The sequence below is a fragment of the Lygodium microphyllum genome, chromosome 16, assembly GCF_053477565.2.
Source record: "Lygodium microphyllum isolate KBCC chromosome 16, Lygodium_microphyllum_v1.1.10, whole genome shotgun sequence".
NCBI lineage: Eukaryota > Viridiplantae > Streptophyta > Polypodiopsida > Schizaeales > Lygodiaceae > Lygodium > Lygodium microphyllum.
In genome coordinates, this window is record NC_141150.1 from 124,846,723 (window position 1) to 124,871,382 (window position 24,660).

Sequence of the window (24,660 nt, forward strand, 5' to 3'; positions counted from 1 at the left end):
CCACAAGTTTCTTCTTCTCTTGTCGCCACTTGGCATTATGCAATCTGTCCAATTCCGCTTGTGTGAAACGGAGTGTAATATTTCTTAATACGACATCCATTGATCCAATTGGGCATTTCTTCTCTATCCAAGGTTGATAATTTAACTGCCCCACTTGAAGATAGTCTTGAGATCACATACGGACCTCGTCCTCTCTTAGTGACTTTGGCTTAAAATTGTTTAAGAGTATAAACCAGAACAAGATCGCCTAGTTTAAAATCTTTGTTGATGATGTGACTATCGTGGAACTTCTTCTACTATCTTTTCAATGCATACATCCCTCCTACCACGGCCAGTCTAGTTTCATCGAGTCTTTCAAGTCTCATAGACAGTTCGTGTCTAGTCCAATTCAACTCCTTGGCCACTCGTAAAGTAGAAATTAGAAATTCCATGGGAAGTATTGCTTCGAGGCCGTACATCATGTTAAATGGTGTTGTTTCGATCGCCGTTTTGTAGGCTACTCTATATGCCCATATGGCTGAATGACTCCCAATCACTCTTTGATCCACTTACAATATTTGTCAATACAGCTCCAAGTATCTTGTTGGTGCTTTCAACTTGGCCATTGGCTTACGGGTGATAAAATCCCAAGCTTATTGTGAATCACCATGAATTCACTTAGTAGATTTTCAATTACTTTGTTCAAGAAATGCGAACCTCTATCACTCATAATCTCAATTGGTAGACCGTATCTTGTGAACACATATTCATGCAAGAACTTTGCTGTGGTGTGGGCATCATTCTTCTACGTAGCCTTAGCTTCTACCTACTTCACTACATAGTCTATCGCAACAATGATGTACTGAGCATGTGTGCAAGCTACTGGGGGGTCTATTGGTCCTATAAAATCAATGCCCCATTTGGCAAACGCTTGTGCTCCCATCATTGGTCTCAAAGGCATCTCATCTCTTCGTATTGGTGCCTTATATCTTTGACATTCGTCACATCGTTTCATGTGTTCATTGGCATCACGAAAAACGGTTGTCCACCATAATTCAGAGTGCATTATTGCTTTAGCTGTCACATCTGCAGAGAAATGACCTCCCGAGATACTTGAATTAGCATAGTAAAGCACTCTCAAGTATTCATTTTATGTCACGCATATTCTCAACATACCGTCTTTTCCTCTGTAATAGAGTTGGTTGGCAATGATACAGAAATCTTGAGCCTGTTTTTGTAGGTATCGTTGCCGTAACTTACTCATTTTCTCTGGGAAGACGTTAGTAGACAAGAATTCTACTAATGACTCTGCCCATTTCGGTGTGATAGTAGACATTTGAAAGAGAGTGATGCAGTTCAATTCCACAGAGCTTGGCCCCATCTAGCATGAGCATTCTCTAACAAAGTTATACACATCTCTTTTCATGGTAGGCCAGTAGTAGACGCCCATTTGATCTATTCTTTTGAAGGTTTATTCAAGAGCCACATGAATGTTTCCTATTGCTATGTGAGCTTGCTCCAGATACGAAACAGCTTCCTCTCTTTCTATGCAAAGTCTAAGAACTTTATCTCTCCCTTGTTTGTACAATCTACCTACGATCATCGAAAAATGTCGTGTCTGCTGGATTAATGTGAGATTGATTTCCAATGAGATCGTGGGGCGTAAGGTACCAATAGTTAGCATTGGCACAAATGCTCTACTCCACTCCGCAATCATCTCTACATTAAACACCACCTATTTTTTGATGCGCTATTGCTAGAAGTTCCTTTGGGAAAGATTCATAAAATTTGAGAAGCTAGAGGATTAGTTCGATCTGAGAAGCCTTTATTGGGCTTAGGTTCTTGGTTAAAGTTCCTGTTAGGGTCCTAAGAGTTGTGAACATTCAAAAGATTTAGGTTTGAGGGTTGATGTAGATTAGGGTTTGGCGGACAATCTCTAGCACAATGTCTGGGATCAAGACAATTAAGGCACAAATCCTCTCTGAAGACCTTCTCTTTAAGGAAAATAGGTAGCTAACTTATCTCCCATTGAGGATATCAAGACATAGTTGAAGAAGAATTATCAGAATAGGGCGTATGTAGTAGAGTAAATCAACAAATTTTTGGATTGTGCTAAAGGAAATAGTGCATTAGGGGAACATTGAGGTCATTTTTTTGCCCTGTAAGAAATACTAGAGAGAGAAAATCAAATGGAAATAAAGAAATAGAAAGTTCTAATAACATCATATTTTTAGAGGGGTAAATCCTTGAATTTTTACTAGTGAGATCCTTGGTTTGTCAGCTTTTTGGCCATTTAATGCTCTCTCTAAATTCAAAACATCAAAGATCTTGTGTCACATCAAAACATTCCAAGATCTTTTTCCCTCCTCTCTCGAAATTCAAACTTTCCTCTCTCTCTCTCTCTCTCTCTCTCTCTCTCTTCTTCTTTGCTCCCCATGAGATTTTTAAAATTTCACCTATTCAGCCCATCTTCTTCTTTGTCTCTCAAACCTGCAAACTTGCTATTAGTATGGTGGAAAGAGAAGAGAACTCTAGCAAAAGGGCCCTTTATCGTCTTCACATTGAGCTAGAAAGAGAATATGAGCCTCTTCATAAAAGGAGTAAAGTTTATACTGTCCCAAGGTCTGCACTACATACCTTGCAATTGCAATAGAGGAAGAATTTAGATTAATGGACAGATGGTGGCTTGTATCCCATAGATCCTATTAGAAAAACTAGCCCCCCATTTTTTAATAGTTCATCATTGATGCAGTTTGTTGGCAATGGTTATGGTGGGCTTCTTGGCTATACACAGAATCTTACAGCCGAGAGATATATCTTAAGATTGGAAAGTCACTTGCTAAATTAATAGAAGGACTCATTGTGTCAACAACTTGTAGAGTGCAAGGAGAAGATTATGGGTCTTGAGAAAAGCTTGAATACAGAAAGGAGAAAACAAACAAAGCTTGGATATCAACAAAGGCAAAGAAGACTCAAGAATATAGAGAATCTAAAGCGTGGAGGTGGAGGTTGTAGCAAACAGATACAAGCAGTAAGGTAAGGAAATTTCTCTCTTCATGGTTTAAATAGATTATTGTATTTAATTTTGGTGGTTATTTTTAAGCCAATATTTTTTTTTCTGATGTAGTATTTATGTTGTTCTTTGTAGGTTATTACTCCAACCATATAAGGAATAGAAAGACGTGCTTAGAGCATCACAACACTATAGTGATGTCCTTCCTCCAATGCTAGTTGGGAATATAATGGAGGAGAAATGTTCAAGAAGGCAAAGAAGCAGTGTCTGAATACTTTCTTGAAAAGTTCTTGTTTGGAGCCAGGGGAAGTCCAAAGAACTGAAGGAGAAGAAGCTGAAAGCCTCTTTGTTGCCAAAGCCATCATCAATTAGATAGGTTTGTCAATCTATTAATAATAAGGTTATGGAGATGCTGGGGAAGCCCTTCCGTATCACAGATACTTATGTTGGTAAGAAAAAAGACCTTAAATTTGATGAATTCATTAATATATTATTTGATCTTATTACTTTACAAAGAGCTATGATTAAATTTTATGACCTTTCCCATGAAGAGGCCAATGGGGTTGCAAAGTTTGTGATCAAGCTAAATGAGTCTGAGATTCTAAAATCTAGAAAGCTTGAAAGGGTTTCAATAACTCTTATGAATAGAGCTCTTTTAACAGAAGGTGATTTATTCTTGAAAAAGGATCCAAAGCACTTTAGTGTTCGGTCAAAGCAGCATATTTGGTGGCTTGGGGCTTTTGAAGTGGATTATGAGGATTTCAACATACTGCATTGGGATTTCCATCACACTACTATACCACAGGTTATCAAAGTCCAGCAAGCAGGAGAAGAATTGTATGTTGAGGGTTTTGGGAGATACAAGGTGGAGTGGCATATGGCAGGTGATTTAAAGACTTTGAAATGTATGTATAATGTGTCAAAGGGGGCAAATGTTTGTACTGTATGTCTGCAGCAGCAGCAGTTGGGGAATGTAAGTCTTCAAATTCGATCAAAACCCATTGACAAACATGTAAAGGACAATGGGCTCCAAGCAATTCTTGATATTCCTCTTACACATGTTCATATATGCACATTACATGCCCTTTGTAGGGTTATAGAAAAGCTAGTGCATCTCTATATAGGCTTTGCATGGAAGCTCCAACCATTATCTGCTAGACAAGAGGCCATTAAAAAAGTTGTGGGCACCATGCCATGTCCCTGCAAGTGCGAAAGACCTTTGTTTTTGGCACCCATTGTCCTTCTTGTGCTCTTTTCTTTGATTGAAAGCCCTCCCTTGAAGAGCAGTGTTTCTTACAAGCGTTTAACGTTATTTCTGGGTGGAGAAGCTTTGCCTTTGGGGATCCACATATATGTAGATCCAGGTTGTGTGTTGATTAATGACTTTCTCATCCATTCCTTCATTACTATGCTTTGGCTTTATGGAAGAACCTTTCTGAGCCTTGATCCGTTCAGAGGCTCTTTCTTGTACCTTGCCCTTTTGTTCTATTTAGTAAATGCTATTCCTAGAAAGCCCTCTATTGGTGGTGTGAAGGCAATGAGATTTCTAGGATTCCATGGAGAAATAGGAAAGATTAGCTCAAGAACAGGTGGATCCAACATTAAGTGGAATCAGTGGAAATCACTACACAATGCAATAAAAGATCATGGTGATGATGGCCAGGCCCGTAATAGGAAGGCAGCAGTGTGGAAGGCATTAGACACAATATTTTTCTTCTGCGATAAGACATTTTGGTAAGAGGGGGACCTGTCTGAGTATAAGAGGTAGCTCAATAAGTTCAAAAAATCCATGATAGAAGCATGGAGTGGTCAGCACTTTACACACTACATGAGATGTATTTTCCTACTTTACCTTTGATTACTTATAAAATGAATAATTTCGATTTTATTTTATGATTCAATCAAGTGACTCCATGCTTCTTCCTAATCTTACTCCCTAGTTTACAGCATATACTTTACAATCATACTCCCTGGTTTGTGAAAGAATATGGAAGTTTATCTATCTAGTCAACTCAAGGCATGGAGAAGTCCCATTATCAAGCAAGATCCAGATATTTCAGACACACAAGACATGGTGGTGGAAAAAACAAAGCAAGCAATCTATTAGAAGTCTTCCAATGGTTTTACAGACAATACTGGCATAAAACAAAGTCAAAGGAGGCCAAAGTGTTATATGAGAGCTCAGATACAACAAGGACTATACAAATTTACTGAAAATAGACAGAGAGCATATAGGAGGTTAGATGCAAGAGAAAAGTTTTTACAATGGCTTGAAACTAAGCAAAGGATTCTTCAAGGCAGAGCTTGACTTGATGATGGATTTCCTTGCTCTTCTTTGGTGCTGTCTTTAGTCTCCCACTCTATCGGTCCTCTGCACTTCAAAAGCTCTTGTTTCCTATATCGCACCATATTTTTCATATTCTTTGCACTACCTGTATGTGCAAGGACATATGCACCTAGAGTAGCATAGTATGCTGCCATAGAGGCTACAACACCAGGCATATAGCCAAAGACCCTAATAGCCTCCTGCTTCTCTACAAGTATTATTTTTTCCACTCCCCTATGCAAGGGTTGAGATCCAACAACCCTTGAGAGGGCCTTCAAAGCTAGAAATGGAACTCCTGGATTTGTGCTAAATTTATTGTGGTAAATTATAATTGTATATGTATTTATGTCACCTATGTAATGACCCAAGCTTTGATTTCTGCCTGTGCCATGGGCCTTGAACCTTTTGCTCTCCCTAAGAACTTATTTGGGTCTTCAATGTCAATCTACAAAAATAAAAATCTTAATTTAGATACTTTGTTTCAATCCTTCATGTGAAAAAATATCAAATACAAACTTATACCTGTGGATTTTCATCATTTTCTATCAGCTCAGTTGAGTGAAGATTTATTGAGTTCTTTGGTTGAGTCTCTTGTGGCACTATTTCCTGAGCATATTCAAATCCCATATCTTGAATATTTGTCTCCTTTGAATTTATTGAAATTCCTCTTCTAATGGAAGGCCTTTTCTTTCATAAGCCACACAAAGATATGTGAAATATTGCCCTACTGTAGCTTTGTCCAATAAAATTATCACCCTGGGTATCCAATGTAGAGATGGGATCTATTGAACTATCTATAAAGCCTCTATCATTTTGGCCCCACTTTGCAATGATGGCTAAACAATAGTCTTCCCTCAATTCATAAAGATGTTGTATGTCATTGAGCAGGACATAATCTTTGTTGTTGATTCTGTAGCTTGGAAATGTTGGAATAGCCTGCAAAGGGTTTTCCAAGTCAATATCATCATCATTGATATTCTGCTCAACCTTGGTTAAATTATGGATCTTGAATTTTGCAATATCAAAAACCCTCCAAGTTCTCCTCTCTTCCTATTCCTTTTGAAAATCCTCAGCTGCATCATCAACCTCCTGTGCCTCAACATCAGCTATCTCTACCTCTCCCTTTGCTTCAGATTTGGGAAGACTCTCTGATATCCATTGAAAGAATACAAGAAGTGCCATATCCTTTTCTAGAATCTGGTAATTACCATTGACATGCCACTCACATTTCTCCAATATCCTCTTGAAATCATTTTCAAGGAGATTCCACTTGTGGGGACAGGAAGATGACTTAGAGATATAGCTTGCCTCAACAACATCTAAGAAGTGGACATAATTGTCAACCCTATGATCCCTTGTGAAGAGGAGAAATACCTCTAACAAATCCATGAACCTATTTGAAAGGGATTGAAGGAGAGAATTGAGGTCCATTGGTGTGTTGAACATCTGGCTTATACTTGACAATTTAGATACATTTCCAGTACTCATAAGAAATTCAAAAACTTTGACCTCTGGAGCATCTTCAACATCCTCAACCTCTAGATCTGCAAATGAGAGCTTCCTCTTACTCATCCTTGTAAATCTTGAGGAAAGGTAGATATCATTGAGCTACACGAAAATGGAAGGGAAGGTAAAAAGAGGTATATGAGGAATTCGAATAACTCAACAATGGTAAAAAATATATACTATAAGAGGTGTAATTGGAATACATAAGGATTATGGGCATGAAATCTTGGAAAAGGTCTTAGTAGTTAACTATTGATGAGTTGCACGAAAATAGAAGGGAGGCTCAAAAAAGCCATATGAAGAATTCACGCATCTCAACAATGGTAAAAAAATATGCTTTAAGGGTTGTAATTGGAATACTGAAGGCTAATGGGCATGAAATCTTGGGTGTAATTGGAATACTGAAAGCTAATGGGCATGAAATCTTGGTAGTTAACTATTGATGGGCCGCACAAAAATAGAAGGGAAGCTCAAAAAATCTATTTAAAGAATTCTCGCAGCTCATCAATAGAGATTCATATGCCTGAAAGGCCAGGAGGTGTATGTGTGTGTGTGTGGAGTGTTATTGTGGATGAAAATGGGCAATATATGAATGATTCAAAATGTAAAGTGTCATCATAAAATCCTTTTCCTTTTTATAGGTGAGAAATTTGACTGTTGCCTCACACATGTGTAGCACATTTCCCAAGGTGCCACATGTGTGAGGCAACGGTCACATTTCTCACCTATAAAAAGGTGAGGAGAAGGGAAGTATTACTTTATATTCTCTCCACTCCAACCCATACCTTCCTATTTCGAATTCCATTTTCTTGCCTATACACATACATTGCACACACACCTATTGATGAGCTACGCGATTTTACAAGGACACTCCCCCCACCTTCTCCATTGAATTCGCACAGCTCATCAACATATCCTGATTCACACTTATTGCCAAGAAAGTCCAACTCACACCCTCTAAAAACCATACTATTTCTCATTGATGAGCTACGCGAATTAAGAAGGACACTCCACCCTTGTTCACTATTGAATTCACACAGCTCATCAACTGTCTGTTTTTCACCCTCATTGCCTAGCAAGGCCCATATTCAACCTATTCCCCACCTCACACCCACTAAATAACATATTTTTGCCCATTCACGAGCTACGCGAATTTAGAAGAAGGCTCGCCATTTTCTTTACACAGATTTAGCACTGCTCATCAATGGAAATTTTTCTTCCCCAAGGCTAAGCTTTGCCACTTACATTGCTATTCTTTACCTCCTTTGCTTTTAGATATATTCTTTCACATTGATAAGGTGCGCAAATTAGGAAGGGAACCTCTTTCTCCTTGTGAACTGATTTCGCATAGCTCATCAACACTTCTTTGCTATGGCTAGAACCAAGCAAACTGCAAGGAAGGAAAAGGTTGACCCTAGAGGCATACCAGCCAAGATATACAAGGGTTAGAGCCAGGAAAGGAAGAAGCCACCCATGACAAAATGATAGTTCAAATAGTATGTCACCTCCCTTAGAGAGATAAGGAGGGCAGTGAAAGCATTGAACCTTGCAATACCAAGGCTACCTTTCCAAAGGCTATGTAGGCAGATATGTGACTAGAGGAGTATTTCCATGAGATGGCAGAGATCAGCCCTTGATTGTCTCCAGGAGGCAGCTGAAGATTTCATCATTGAGTTTTTCCAGGACTCTTATATTTGAGTTGCCCATGCTCACAGAGTCACTCTCATGGATAAGGACATGGTTGTCCTTAGAGGGCTGATGTATAGATTTAGTAAATTTCTTAAGCCCGTACCATTCAGGGATGAAAAGACCTTCAACATATTGAATATACCTCCATGGAGGAAACCAAAGCCAGAGGATAAAAAATCCAATGAGGAGGATGTCAAGTACAAAGATGAGGAAGGGGGACATAAGAGGCAAACCTAAGCAGGATGCAAGGAGGGGGATGGAAGAAGAGAGAAAGGCAATGGAGGAGAGTGAAGAGCAACTAGCCTACCTGGAGCAGGAAATGAAGGTACTTTTCACCAAAGTTGATGCAGATGGATTCCTTGTAGTTGCCTTCCCTCCAGATGATATTGTGAAGAGAGAGAACTACATTGTCTTGGACCATGAGTGCCTGACACTACTTAGGGACATCAAGAGGGAGATAAGTGACACCATTGTGCTAGCATCATTGAGGTAGGAGAAGTCTTATGCTTAAAAAAATTTATTCTTTTATTTCACAACATCAAAATCCCATCTTATTTGAATGTCTATGTTCTTGAAGGGTAATGATGCATAGTTTCCAGTTGGGAGTGCAACAAAAGGTGGAGGTTATTGATCCCTCCATATCAGTGTATCTCAGGAGGATGGACACTGAGGTTGCTTCATTTAAGCAATGGGTGGCCAAAATTGATATGGAGACCCTTGAAGTGGTCTTACTGCCCTATAATGAAGGGTAAGTCCTTTTAACCAGAGCTTCTGTAATTACAAGATTGATATAGATTTTCCAGAAGCCATTAGAGTCTAACATTTACAACTAATAATGATTTACGGAAGCCATTGGACTTTCATTATCATAGACATAGTTGACAAGAAATGTTTTTATCTCAATTCTATGAGAGGATCACATGGTATAGCAAAACTGTAAGCAATTTCATAAAACCTTCACTATGGTTACCTGAAATACTATATTAGGTCAACCACTAATTTCTAATACATTGATTGTTTTGTTTTGTATAGATGTGCAATGAGATTCATGTAGCTTCTGAAGAGTTGTCCACCAATGCCTCCAATCTTATCTACAGTTGAGTATCACCAAATCAAGGTACCTTGATCTCTTAGTTATGTTATACAATCATGGTTTTCTGCCTTTCTTAAGAGTAGTCTAATTTCTCCTTATTCATGTAGTGTCCAATCCAATCTGACTCCCACTCATGTGGATGGAGGGTTGTTATAAATGCTGAGAGGATGATTAAGTTCATTTATGACAATGAACAGAAGAATATAAAAGTGTTTTGTATAGATGTGCAATGAGATTCATGCAGCTTCTGGAGAGTTGTCCAGCAATGCCTCCAATCTTATCTACAGTTGAGCATCACCAAATCAAGGTACCTTGATCTCTTAGTTATGTTATACAATCATGGTTTTCTGCCTTTCTTAAGAGTAGTCTAATTTCTCCTTATTCATGCATTGTCCAATCCAATCTGACTCCCACTCATGTGGATGGAGGGAGGGTTGTTATAAATGTTGAGAGGATGATTAAGTTCATTTATGACAATGAACAGAAGAATATAAAAGTGAGTATTTCAATCCACCTCTTTTGTAATGCAAAAAAATTCTACACTTATTTCTACAACCCTCTTACTTTCTAACTCCCTTTTCTTGTTTTGGCCAGTTTTCCTTGGATTGTTACAATGATACACAAGTCTGGCTTGTAAGAGCCAGAATCATTGTAACAATGGTTGTGAATAATTTTCCTCTACAAGAGTCAGAAGAAGATAAAAAACCATCTAAGAAAATAAAGAGTAAAAGAGAAGGGATAGCAGGCACCTCCAAGGAGCAGGATGAGAAGGAGAAGGTCCCTACTCCTAAGAAGCCAAGGACTCCAAGGAAATCCAGAAAGGCTAGAGAGGAGAAAGTGGAGGAGCAGAAGGAGGAGAAGGAGAAGGAGCAGAAGGAGAAAGAAGAAGCAGAAAGAGAAAGAAGAGGAGAAGGAGAAGGAGAAAGAAGAGGAGGAGGAGAAAGAAGAGGTGAAAGACAAAGAAGAGAAGAAGAAGGAGAAAGAAGAGAAGGAGGAGGACAAAGAAGAGAAGGAGGAGAAAGAAGAGAAGGAAGAGAAAGAAGCGGAGAAGAAAGAAGAGAAGGAGGAGGACAAAGAAGAGGAGAGGGAAGAGAAGGAGGAGGACAAAGAAGAGGAGGAGGAGAAGAAACAACAACAAGAGGAGAAGAAAGAGGAGGAGAAGAAGGATAAGAAGGTGAAGCAAAAGAAGAAAGCAAGAAAGGCAGAAGAGAGAACACCACCAAACACCCCTTCAAAGCCAATACCTGCCTCTACCAGGATGAGTCCAAGACACAAGAAATAGATTGACTCTTCTCATTAAAAAAATACTTTGTACATCCATTTTCCCTTTTGGGTTACATTTAGGTGGAAGTTTTTTTTATATCTCCAGCATTTTGTAAATCCTTGATAGTAATCTCCAGCAACCTTCTTAATCCGAGATATGTAATCTCCTACAGAAAAGGCAAACAAAAGTTTGCACTTGTAAATATAATTCAAAGTAATTTGATATGTAAGTCTTTGAAGAAATCAATCTGATTATGTTTTCATGTTTCTTTTACCTAATTACTTAAACAACAGCATTTTGGATGTCTTTGCATCTTATATTCCTTTCACTCCTTTTAGCGACCTGCAAAGAGTGTAAAGTAAGAAGATATGCATGCTAGTATGAAATGTTAACAACATTAATGTTAGTGTCAAACAAACTTGCCTTTTTGTCATCCACTTTGAAATAAAATGACTTTGGAAATTCAATTTCTTCATTTAGAAGATTCTGTCTCACTTGTTGCAATGTACACATGGCCCTTATCTTTAAAATAGTGATAACTTCATTGTTAAGCCACAAATCAAGATCAATGACTGGATTCACGCCAAAATCTTCCATGTCTTGGTCTAGAGGGATTAGGACACCACCCACATGGTGCCATCTACTATAATAAAACGTCAAAATGAAGTTTTGTGTAGCAACCATATATTTGCAAGAAATTGACTCTTGATGCACCTTACATGTGATTCCACTAACTACTTTTGTGTCCCAGCCTTCATCAACAAACTGAAGAACATTTTTTGCTTGTAAGCTTCTCACTGAGAACAAAGTTTTACACCTTCCAGCTTGAATATTAGAGAAGAAGTCTACAAACACAAGGATAGGCATGAAGAGGACAATTTTGCTCTGTTTACTGGCAATATTAGGTTTCATACATCTCTGAAGTTCATTGAATAGCTTACATCTATAGCATTCACTTGTGCTAGAATTTGGTAAAGGCCACTCCTCACACCCAAAATCAGGAAGTGGAAGCTTGGTCAGAGAACCCCATGATCCTTGTGAGTTAGGAGAGACATAGAAATGGTCATAAAAGAACACACCATTCTCTGCAAGGGACCCTCTTGTTCTTCCTTTATAGAGTTCCTCTCCAACAGAGGCATGAAAAACATCAATCATATCAACAATACACTCCACTGGCTGCCATTCCTCTAAGTTGGAGGGATATAAATCTACAAAATCAAAAGCTAAATGCTAGAAATATATAAAATCATAAATCTAACTTTAGTTTTAGCATGCAAAGAGAACTTATAGTTAGGCCTGTGTAAAGGAAGATCCCAGGTATTTGGTTGAAGATGTTATGCATAAAAACATGTTGTACCAGCACCTCTTTGATTGTCTTCATGTTTGAGCCGTGTCTAAAATCCTTCACTCTTCCTTTCCAACACGAAATGAATGGATTGGTGGTTACCTGTTTCTTTCTCCTGTTTTGTTGCATAGTTATCCAACTACCCTTAGCTATGGTAATAGGAATCCATCTACCCTCCTGCATATCAAATGTATTATATGTGGATATATATTCAATGGAGGTACTAGGACGTTTAGATCTGGCATAGTTTTCTATAGCCAAAAAATGAAGAAGAAGAATGAGCAAGAGAAGGAGAAGGGGGAACAACAAAATTCAAAATGGCGAGAAAGAGGGGGGGGGGCTTTTGGCTCTAAAGAAAGTAGGTGGCCTCGTGAAGAGAGAAGGCTGAGCTCGACATTTGTCATGATGGTTTGGGGGTGAAAAAGGAAGAGCTAGAGGAGGAAAAAGGTGAGCTTCTGACATGAAAAAGACCCTTTCACGAATTTTCCCCTAAATAAAATTAGCAAAAGAAATGCACTTCTTATTTTCAAAAAGAAAGATTCCATAGCGTAAGCTCTCCTCTCATTGGCTAAGAGCACTCCCTCTCTACATGCTAAAAGGAAAAAAAATGACCTCAAAGTTCCCCTAATGATTTGGAGGGATATTATCATCACTTCCTCATCTTATTGCAATATGCACCTCCAAGAATGACTTAAGAAGTCAAGGTGGCTAGATTCATTATAGCTTTGAACCCTCCATTGAATTCTCATTTGCAATCTCTTTGATTGGCTACTTTCATAGACGTATTGGATGGTGGGAAGCCAATGGAGTAAGAAGTGAATTTAACCAAGAAGTGCAAGGAGGAACCTCTACCAAATTGGGATGTTAAGTGGAATCATTCCAGCTTCAAATCTAATCCTCCATGGGAGATAAGTTAGCTACCTATTTTCCTTAAAGAGAAGGCCTTTAGAGAGAATTTGTGCCTTAATTGTCTTAATCCAAGACATTGTGCTAGAGATTGTCCTCCAGACCCTAATCTACGTCAACCCTCAAACCTAAATCCTTCAAATGTTCACAACTCTTGGGACCCTAACAAGAACTTTAACCAAGAACCTAACCCCAATAAAGGCTTCTCAGATCGAACTAATCCTCTAGCTTCTAGAATTTTTTGAATCTTTCCCAAAGGAACTTCTAGCAATAGCACATCAAAAAATAGGTGGATTTGGAGGACCGTAAGGAGCATTCAAGGGTAATGAAAGTCAGTCTAATGTTGGATCTCAAATAGTGAGATATAATCCTAAAGCAAATCAAGGTGACAAATCTAAGGCCCAAGTGAATCAATTCATTACAAGAGAAGAAGGACATAGAGATCAAGCTAGCTTATGTCTATTTCAATATTGAGCACCAAGGAGCAAATCAATATTATAGGTGTTAAGAGGCCTCAGTTCCAAATTTCATAATTTTCCAACTCTTCTAAATAATTTCCCTAATAAATTTATTCCTAAAAGCTCATTAAATTAGAAAATTCTCTATACTCTTAATTCACAAATTAAGGGGAAATTTATCCTAGGTTATACTAAGTGAGAGGAAGTGATTAACAAATCCTCTTAGCTTAATTAAGTGTTTAGTTAATTTCCCCATAAATTCTATGTTATTTTTTCACTAATTTTAGAATTTTAAATTCCATAATTACACATCTATTTATCTTCTCCTAGTCCCCTACTCAATTTTCTAAAGTAACTCTTTAATTAGATTTCCCGAAATTTCATCATTATAACGACAGTACCTTCTCAATTAAAAATAAAATTAAGCATTTTTTCAAAAAATAAATAAATAAATAAATATAATCCACGTAAAGAGGAGTGAGTATTTATGTTTCTAGAGTAAAGAATCTCTAGTTTGAATAAATAAAAGAGAAAAATTACATATTCTACTAGCGAAAAATGATAAATTACGTTTTCCTACTAGCAAAAATGATTAAATAGAGGTTGCCAAACAAGATTTCTCTTCCACATGGGTTAGGCAATGATGTAGGTAGGGGGGTCTTTATATAGCCTGTAGGGGGCCAGGTGACTGTGTAGGGCTTATTTTAGCCTCTAGAGGGCCAGGTGACTATGTAGGGCTCATTTTAGCAACAAGAGGCGCCTCTCTTCTTGTAGTTCTTTATTTGATTGGCTGAGAATGTGCTAAAAATGTTTTTAACCCCTCTTTTGAGGACTTGCTAAATTTCTTACATTCTCTCTTATCCATTGGGTGCTCCTGGAGTGGAAAGTTTTCACATTTTTTCCTTTTGTGCTAATTCCACTTACATTCTTTCTCCTTATCCACAATAGTTTGGAAGAGAAACTTTCATTTCTTACTCAAATTTGGGTATGTCAACCTTCCGAGAGCGAAAAACTCCAAGGAGGTAATTTCTGAGTAAGAAAATTCATACTATTAAATTTGCATAGTTCTCTAGGAAACTCTAAGTTCACTAACTTTGAAAGGGACAAGATCCCTCAAGTACGCACAAACTTACACAAGATTGCACAAAGATCAAGCATAACAATTGAAATCTCCATGCATAGGGTGTAACATAGGGTAATGTTCCTCGGTAAATAAAGAAGCCCCTTGTCATGCACCCTAGTTTTGGCACAAAGGGCACCCTTTCCATCTTGACTATTTATATATTAAAGGGTGCCCTTTGTGCCAAAACTAGGGTGCATGACAAGGGGCTTCTTTATTTACAAGAAGGAGCTTTTATCCCAAAAGCAAGCTCCTATTTTTATTGTATGACTTATCTGTTTATCTCAAGGCTATTTACAAGTGCACCCTCTTAGGGTATTTATTTACAAGTGACTATTAACCATAGTCATAATAAAAATCTGGGTAATCTCGGCCGCTAGTAAGCCGTCCAAAATGTGTTCCCGCCATCCACCGCGATCCTACCCTTCACTTCATTATCACTCTCTCCAACCTACAGTTGTCCATCACACACAATTAGTATTCAATACACCAACAACAAACAGTAAATCGATCAATTCAATCTAGCTATCCATAAGAGTATAGCACCCATTAACCATGGATGTTACGCACTAGAAGGGTACAGACACCCCATAACATCCCTCCTACCAAGGATAGCAACTGTCCTCAGTTGCTTCACTCACAACTATCTAGTGTGTGATTATAAGAGTCCAGAAGTTTGGGATAAGTACGGAAAAACGTTTAGGGAAACCATTTAGCATCTTCTCTAGGATGGTTCTTAAAAGTCACAAGATAATGGTTATACACAGAACCAACACGTGTGGTGGTAGTCTCATGGTCTACTATAGCATCAGGGAGTAGTTGTTCCTCTTGATCCACCAATTGAGGAGCTTCATCATATATAGGATGAGATGGAACAGTACCCTTAAAAGGTTTCAAGAGACTAATATGAAAAGAATTATGTATCTTCCAATGATTAGGCAATTCAAGACGATATGCAACATCATTAATTTTGTGAATTACTTTGAAAGGTCCATAAAATCGTGGTGCTAGCTTCACAAAGGGGTTAGTGTCAACACTTTTGATACGATGCTTTTGAATGTGAAGCATCACATAATCTCCTATCTTAAAAAGATAAGGCTTCCTGTGCTTATGAGCTTGACGAGTAAACAATTCTTGTGAGTGGGAAATGGCAGCACGAACATTAGCATAAATTTTATCAAAATCAACAGTTAAATTGTCAGCAACATCAGGAATAGTATTTGATAATCGTGTAACAGGTGTAGGGAGTGTGTGACCATATACTATTTCAAAAGGTGCTTTTCTAGTAGCAGAATGAGTGGTGTTATTGTATGCAAATTGCAAAATGTGTATGTAGTCATCCCACCTTTTTGGTCGTGTATGAACATAAGCTTTGAGAAAATCAATGATTGTGCGATTAGTGATCTCACTCTGACCATTGGATTGTGGATGGAATGTAGTAGAATAGTCTAAGGTAGTACCTAGATTAGAGAATAAAGTTTGCCAAAATGCACTACAAAACGTGGAATCTCTATCAGATACTATTACCTTAGGTAACCCATGGTGAGTGAACACATGCTTCAAAAATAAGTTAGCGGCTTGAGGTGTAGACAATTTCTTATTACAAGGAATGAAATAAGCCTGTTTGCTAAAACAATCTATGATGGTCCAAATCATGTCATGCTTATGCATCGTTAGAGGAAACAACGTAACAAAAATATGTTCCCAAGGTCTCTCGGGAATAGGGAGTGGATGGAGTAACCCTAACTTCTTGCTTATGGTAGACTTAACCTTTTGACAAATCAAACATTTAGCAACAAAGGATTTGACATCTTGTTTCATAAGAGGCCAAAAGAAGTCACGAGATAGATTTTGAAATGTGGCTGCTACACCTCTATGGCCCGCATAAGGTGGATTATGCAATTTCTCTATGAGATGGTTTCGAAATGGTTTAGAGATGCACAATTTCTTTTGAAAATAGAGAAATTTGTCTTGAATAGAGTAATCAACAATTGATTGTGCATTGGGTTGATTCATTTGAGTCCAAATATGCTTAAAATCATCATAAAGTGCATAAGTGTCACGCATAGATTCAAATGAAATACCATGAATGACCGATAGTAGGTGATTAAGAGTTGGCTTTCTACTCAAAGCATCTGACCAAGATGGTATTGAAGAATTGGTTGAAAACTTTGAATAAATGCGGCCCACTTAATATGCCTATCTGAAATCAATGGCTATGAGAATAAATGTTTTAAACTTTGATGAACAGTTTTTATAACAAAGTCAGTACCCATCAAATAATGCTTCCAAATTTTAAGTGCATGCACTACATCAGACAATTCCTTATCATAAGTGCTATACTTAACCTGTGCTGGTCTAAATTTTGTGCTTTCATAAGCAAGTGGATGGTTATCCTGCATTAAAACAACACCCAAACCTTTTCCACTAGCATCAGTAACAACCACAAAGAAGGGACGATTAAAATCAGGTAATTGGAGTACTGGTGCATGTGTTAAAGCATATTTAAGTGCTTGAAAAGACTGATCCTGCACTTTAGTCCATGTGTAAGGTGTATTCTTCTTTAGCAACAAGGTGAGATAGTGAGCTTTATATGAAAAATTGCGCACAAATTTCCTGTAGAAACTACATAAACCAAGAACAGAACGAAGTTCATGCAAGTTTTTGGGTCTTGGCCATGATTTGATAGCTTGTATCTTCTTTGGGTCAACCTTTATCCCTTCCTTAGATACTATGTGACCTAGGTATTCAATTTTTTGTTGGAAAAACATACTTTTCTCTGGGTTAAGATAAAGTTGATTTTCCTTGAGTGATTGGAACACTTTAGCAAGATGTTTCTTGTGTTCCTCTTCGGATTTACTAAAGACTAGTATATCATCAAAGAACACTATAACAAAGTCTTGGTGATCTATGAAGATCCTATTCATCATCCTTGTGAAGGTGGCCGGTGCATTTATCAAGCCAAACGGCATGGCAAGGAATTCATAATGACCGGTTTGTGTATGAAACACAGTCTTATAAATATCCTCACTAGTCATCCTCACTTGGTGATATCTCGATTTTAGATCCATCTTGCTAAAAGTGGTGGCCCCCTTAAGCACATCCAATAGATCATCTATACGTGGAATAGGAAACCTATTCTTGATAGTGATCTTATTCAATGCGCGGTAGTCTATACACATGCGGTATGTACCATTCTTCTTTTTGACAAGGAGAATGGGTGCCCCATATGGTGAACTACTTGGTCTTATGAGCTCTCGGTTGAGTATCTCTTGAACTTGAGACTTAATCTCTTGTTGTTCAAGAGGGTTTATGCGATAGGGAGCTTGAGAAGGGGGTGCGCTACCATGAATGATCTCTATGCTATGGTCCTCAGGTCGAGACATAGGTAAACCAACGTTAAATCATGCATAAAACACTCTTGAAATTGAGCAAGAAAATCTTTTTGTGCATCATTACAATGTGATTCTTGTGCAGTAGATATTTCATTAATGTACACAAGAAATGCTTTATCTCGTTTGCGAATGGCCCTTTTAGCTTGAGTGTGGGATAGTAATGGTTGATCTTCACTTTCAAATGCAGTATGTAAACAAATTTGATGACCTTCATACATGAAAGTAAGAGAACGATTGCTATAATCAATCTTAGGATTTAATTCATGGACGAAATGGCATTCCTAAGATGATATCTATCCCATGCAATGGAGCAACAAGAAAAGTACACTCTTGAGAGTTCTCAATTGAAATCTTTAAGTTTTCCACTTGTTGAGTGCAATTGTACTTTTGGTTATTGAAAGCAGTCTTAACTTTGTATCCAGATGGTGTAAGAGGTAGATTAAGAGATTTAGCAATGCAATTCGAAATAAAATCATGGCTACTTCCATCATCAAACAAAATACTCACTTCTTTTCCTTGCACAATACCTTTGATTTTTAAAAGAGTGTAAGGTGAAATGGATGAGGGTTTAGGGTTACCTTCATTCGCTTGATCGTCATTACCCTCATAGTTTGGATCGTAATCATCATCGTAGTCGTCGTTGTCTTCCAAATCCGCTTCTTCTTCTAGGATAGGCTCATCTTCGACCATGGTGACTTGAGCAAGAGGGTGAGCTTTTTCTTCTTTCTTCATTGGGCATTTGTCTGCATAATGTCCTAGGCGATGATAATTGAAGCACTTTACCCTCTTCAAGCGGTCCTCGGCCCTTTGGTTGGAAGTGCCGTTGGTCTTCTTGAAGTTAGGATGAGCGCCTTGACCGTTAAAACCGTTGTGGTTGCCTTGACTGTTGTTGACGACCTTTTCTTTCTTGTCCTCCCAAGAGTGTGGTTGTGCTTCCTCTCTTTTAAAGAAGGGATGCTTGAATTTATTATACCTGTCACTTATAAAAGACGAAGCAAGCCTCTTGCCTTGATTAAAATTTTGATGCTCTTGCTTCATGCGATTACCCCTAAGCTTATTTTCACTATTTAGTGCTAAAGAGATTGCTTCAACCAAGGAGTGTGGGTGAAACATCTCAATATCCCCTGAGACCTGCTGGCTAACAGGTAGCTTTAGGCATTGCTATGCCGAATTGACCAACAGGGCTCTCTTAGACCCGGCCATCTTAATCCATGATAAAGGGATTGTTGCCATATTGGCTCACCCTGGGGTTGTTACCGCTCTTGGGCTCACCCGTCACCTGAGGGACTGTTGCTCCTTCTTGAGCTCACCCGAACCTGTGGGGATTATTGGCTCTCTTGGCCTCACCCAGAACCTTGAGGGAATATTTCTCATCTTGAGCTCACCCTGAAACCTGTAGGGACTGTTGCCACTTTTGGGCTCACCCAGACGTCAAGGGACTATTGGCTCTCTTGGCCTCACCCATTCCTTCCTTCGGTGTTTCATGATGCCCACTCATCTTCATCTCTGATGGTGGGTAGAGGAGTTTTACGTGTTTCCAATCCCACGTTATTGTCCCACTCACTTTTGGCATAGTGGTGGGTAGAGGAGTTTAACGTATATCCAATCCCACGACCTTGCCCTGTTTAAGGCGGATCCCACTGCTTGGGTCCAGGTCCATCGTTCTTTCTTCTTGAGGTCCTCCTTTCTGAGGAATGAAGGGGGTAGTCTCCGGCTCTCATCCTTTGTTTGAACCGTGCTGGTCCATCCCTTCTCTGGCTGGCGGCTGACTTCCTGTCTCTTTCATGACACCACCCCCACAACAAGTCCCATTCCAAGTTGCGAGCTTCCTTATGATAAGCCACCCGTCCCATAACAGGCGCTTCCTCCACAGGTGGCTCCATTTTGCTTTGTCATAGATACATGTATTCTTGTACACTTTTCTGATCTTTGCCTTTGATAAGAGCGTTCCTCACACCTGACTTCTCACGAGGCACCGAGGGGAGTATTGACCACACGCCCTCCCTCCAAGGCGCTACAGTTCCGCTTTCAGCTCTTGCACGTTGATCACCAGTCAGCTCCTGGCCTTGCTTGGGGAGTGCTTTTCCTAAGCCTCATGTCCGCAATTCGACCACCACCGCTGGCTGGTTGATTCCAAGCTCCTTGATCGTTCCACCTTTGCTTCGCCTCCGCAGAGTCTCAACAAACTCCCTTGTACCTTCATTGGATTCCACGAACCCTTGAGCTCATAATGCTTGCGAGAATAGAAGAGGTGAGCTGCCCCTCATCCCCTTAGCTTGTGCCACACAAGCTTGAAGCACTTTGCGTTCCCTTGGAAAATTTTTCCTTGGGATGTATCTGCCATGCCTTTCAAACCAAGCTAGTTTTTGCTCATGAGGCGAGGTCTCGCTCGTTGATCATTGAGATGAGCCCCGCAAAATCCTTGGCAACCCAGCTCCTCCTTAGGTGGCGCGGGCACATCGCATCGCTAAGTGGCTCCTCCTTAGGTGGCTCACTTGCTTGAGTTTCCTTCGGCAGGTCGGCTCCTTCTTAGGTGGCTCGACGGCCTACAATGCATCACTCCGCACGTCGCATGTACAAGGGCCCGGTTCATCCGGGAGACTAGCCACTTGTTCGGTGCTATCTCATGTAGAAGATGAGGTCCCTCGTTTTCACTTGAGAGCCTCGGTTGATGGCTTTCCTTAATGCTGCCCCTCGCTTGCACTTGAGAGGTCGGCGGGTCTTCATACCCTCCGGGACACCCGTTTTCCATGTTGGGTTTCCCTCTTCGCTTCACATTGCCGATGTCGCTCGAATCCCAAAATAGCCCCCCAAGAGCCACACTTTTCATGTGAGAGCCCCCCGGCTCGGTTCGGGTCACATTCGGGCCGGGACTGGCTCGCCTCAAGCCATCGTTGGGCTCACCGGCTACTTTGCCAAAATCTGCCCCACTGGCTCACCGGCAAGGTTTCGCCCTCAAAACTGTCCAGTTTTCAGCCCATAAGATGTTGAGTTGCCCCCTAGCTTAGCGGGTCAACTTTATAGAAACTCCATCGGTTTCATGCCCGGCCATGGTGGGCACACCCCCGCCATGATCTTCACCATGTTTCGAGCCCCTGCGCATCATGCTTGAGGGCTGAAAATTTCCAGCCATGTAAAATTTCAGCCCACCCCCCATCTTAGTGAGGCGGACCGGCTCAGACCACAGCCCCATTTCGGGCCACATACTGCTTTTCTTCATTTTGCCCCCCTCCGGGAGGGACTTTTCACCATGAGGGACACTCCCTTTTTCACCTCAAATGCATCACATGCCGGCTCGACTCGGCTCCTGGTTGGCTCACCGGCCCGCTCGGCTCACACCGTCTCATGCAGCTTGAGGGAGCACCTACTGCCTTATAGTTACGAAAATTTGGCGCGGGTTGGAAAACTACCCAAGCACCACCAGCCACCGGATAGAAATTCCACCGGTTGGAACGCGGCTCAAACTCCACCGGCTAGACCGCCGGGGCTGGACCGCGGTTTGGACCATCGACTCCACCAGCTGGACCTCGACGAACCGCACTGCTGTCCTGGCTGAAAACTATTTTGTACATCGATACCGCTCCGTCTTCGCGGTTCCAACATGGCTTCCCGTCTCGGGTTGCCAATTCCTTTCCAAGAGCTCAACACGGCTTTGATACCAAGTGTCACGGGCGTAGATTTGAGGTTTCTGCCCACATGTACTCGGGACCCTCTAACACCATGTGGTGAGGCCGAGTTGGGATCAAACTCGCCTTGCCTCTTTGCGTTCCATCTAAGTAGAGTGGCCTCCTTTGGGACGGCTCACTCGGGTCGGCCCGGCTCGTGGCCCGCGGCTCGACTTGCAGCGGAAGATCTTGAATCACATAGCTCTTTACACATCCAAGGGACTCCCCATGTCCCTTTGAGCGGCCTCACTTGGGACGGCCCGCTCTACCCTCACCACATGGAGGGGAGGCACTCCCGTTTCCGGGCGACTCAACCACTAGTCATATCGCAGGGCATAGCGTCCGCACCACACAACCCCGCATCGAGAGGTAACAGTGCTCGAGTGCGTGCTATGCTCGCTAGTGTGCCTAGGGTGAGTTTCTTGTGGGTCGGGACTATGTGTCATCGTCAGTCGTCCACGGGGTCCCTGTCTTAAGTGAGGCCTTACAGGCAGAGCGTGCTTGGTTTATGCTGCACTACTCTCGTGAGCTTCACAAAAGTGTAGTGTTGGCATTGGCAGAGGATCTTAGAGGTCGCTCGGAGATAAATCTACCTTGGCCAGAGACTACATATGATTTTTTTTCCCAATTCAAATATCGTATGGAATGTCCAAAAGATATTCTTGGATGATAATAACCATTGAAATGGTAATTTGAAATTGGTTTTAGCTAAGGAAAAGTTAGGTCTTGTGCATTTTTTTCATGTGACACACCAAAGAAATGCGAGAGTTCCTCTTGATGTAATGCATCGTAGAATGAGTGTCTTGTTTGCGATCATACCAAGTAAAAGACTATGGTGTTGTCATTCTTGCAAGTGATATGTGCGAGATTTGTAATTGAATGACATTATGTTTTATTCTTTAAAGTAGTGTGAGAATCTTTTTGAAGTTATACATGAGTATCTATAAAGTTTGAAAGATAATTATAGATCATAATTTTGTTGGATATGTGTTACATTTATGATTATGGCCACTCTAAAGGAAACAACATTCTAAAGAACTCTCTTCTATAGCCATGTGGTCTTTAGGCCATAAGGATGTGATTGTATATCCCTTTGACCATATAGCTAGAAAAGAGATATCTATAGCTATAATAAGTATTTTTTGTTGAGTCCTATGGCTCTTTGGCCATAGGGCCATGAATGAATATACACTTAAATAGATCTAATGCCCTTTGGTCACCATAAGACTAAAGGACTATGAATGATATCATATGGGACTCTTTTTAACTCAAACAAGTTGTGGATTCTCTTGATTGTTTGGATAACATTCCTATACCTATAATTGTGTATTATGGGCCTAGAAAAGAGACTTTTATTACAATAAGAAATATTTCAGGGTGAGCCCTATGACCCTTTGGCTATAGGATTATGATTGAGTGTAATGGCCCTTTGGAGACCCCATCAAAAGGGATAATAGGATATGCTTGAGTTTGATGGCCCTTTGGAGACCCCATCAATGAGAAAATCCAATGTTTGAGTGACCACTAGTAACCCCTGTGGCCCTTAGGCCATAGGGTTAAGATGTAGATATTCTTCACCAACAAGTTGTATATATCTTGAATCATTTGGGGGGGCTATATTTGAGTGGCCTTTTAATGGGACCCCATCAAGAGGTTACCCCTATGGCCACTCAGTCATAGGCCTTTGTAGGAGAAGAGGAAATTCATATGACCACCTAGACACATGAATGCATAGGAGACCCCGTCAATGAGAAAACCCAATGTTTGAGTGACCAGACCTCTAGCAACCCCTGCGGCTCTTAGGCCATAGGGTTAAGATATAGGGATTCTTCACTAACAAGTTGTGTATATCTTAAATCATTTGGGGCTATATTTGAGTGGCCTTTAGATGGGACCCCATCAAGAGGATACCCCCATGCCCACCTTTTCATAGGCCCTTGTAGGAGAAGATGGAATCCATATCACCACACAGACATAGGAATGTATAAGAGATCTCATCAATGAGAAAAACCAATGTTTGAGTGACCACCACTAGCAACCCCTGTGGCCCTTAGACCATAGGGTTAAGATATAGGGATTCTTCACTAACAAGTTGTATATATCTTGGATCATTTGGGGCTATATTTGGGTGGCCTTTAATCCAGACATAGGAATGTATAGGAGACCCCATCAATGAGAAAACCCAATGATTGAGTGACCGCTAGTAACCGGGTTAAGATATAGGGATTCTTCACTAACAAGTGGTATATATCTTGAAGTATTTAGGGCTATATTTGAGTGACATTCAAATGCAACCCCATCAAGAGGATACCCCTATGGCCACCCAGTAGAAGAAGAGAAAAGCCAATGTTTGAGTGACCACTAGCAACCCCTCTTAGGCCATAGGGTGATATAGGGAGTCTTCACTAACAAGTTGCATATATCTTAAAACATTTATAGGAGAAGAGAAATCCATATGACCACAAAGACATAGGAATGTATAGGAGACCCACTAGCAACCCCTATGGCCATAGGGTCAAGATATAGGAATTCTTGAATCATTTGTAGGAGGAGGAAACCCATATGACCACAGAGACATAGGAATGTATAGGAGACCCACTAGCAACCCCTATGGCCCTTAGGCAGTAGGGTCAAGATATAGGTATACTTCATGTTAAAACGTGAAGGGAAAACCCAATGTTTGAGTGACCACTAGCAACCCCTATGGCCCTTAGGCTATAGGGTCAAGATATTCATCACTAACAAGTTGCATATATCTTGAATCATTTATAGGAGAAGAGAAAACCCTTAGGCTATAGGGTTAAGCTATAGGGATTTTTCATTAACAAGTTGTATATATCTTGGATTATTTGGGGCTATATTTGAGTGGCCTTTAACCTAGACATAGAAATGTATAGGAGT

The 24,660-nt window shown here is 40.2% G+C and overlaps 1 pseudogene; it reads right to left on the bottom strand.

Moving 5' to 3' along the window:
* Window positions 1–10,946: 10,946 nt before the first annotated feature.
* LOC148023383 (uncharacterized) lies at window positions 10,947–18,784 on the bottom strand (annotated as a pseudogene).
* Window positions 18,785–24,660: the final 5,876 nt, after the last annotated feature.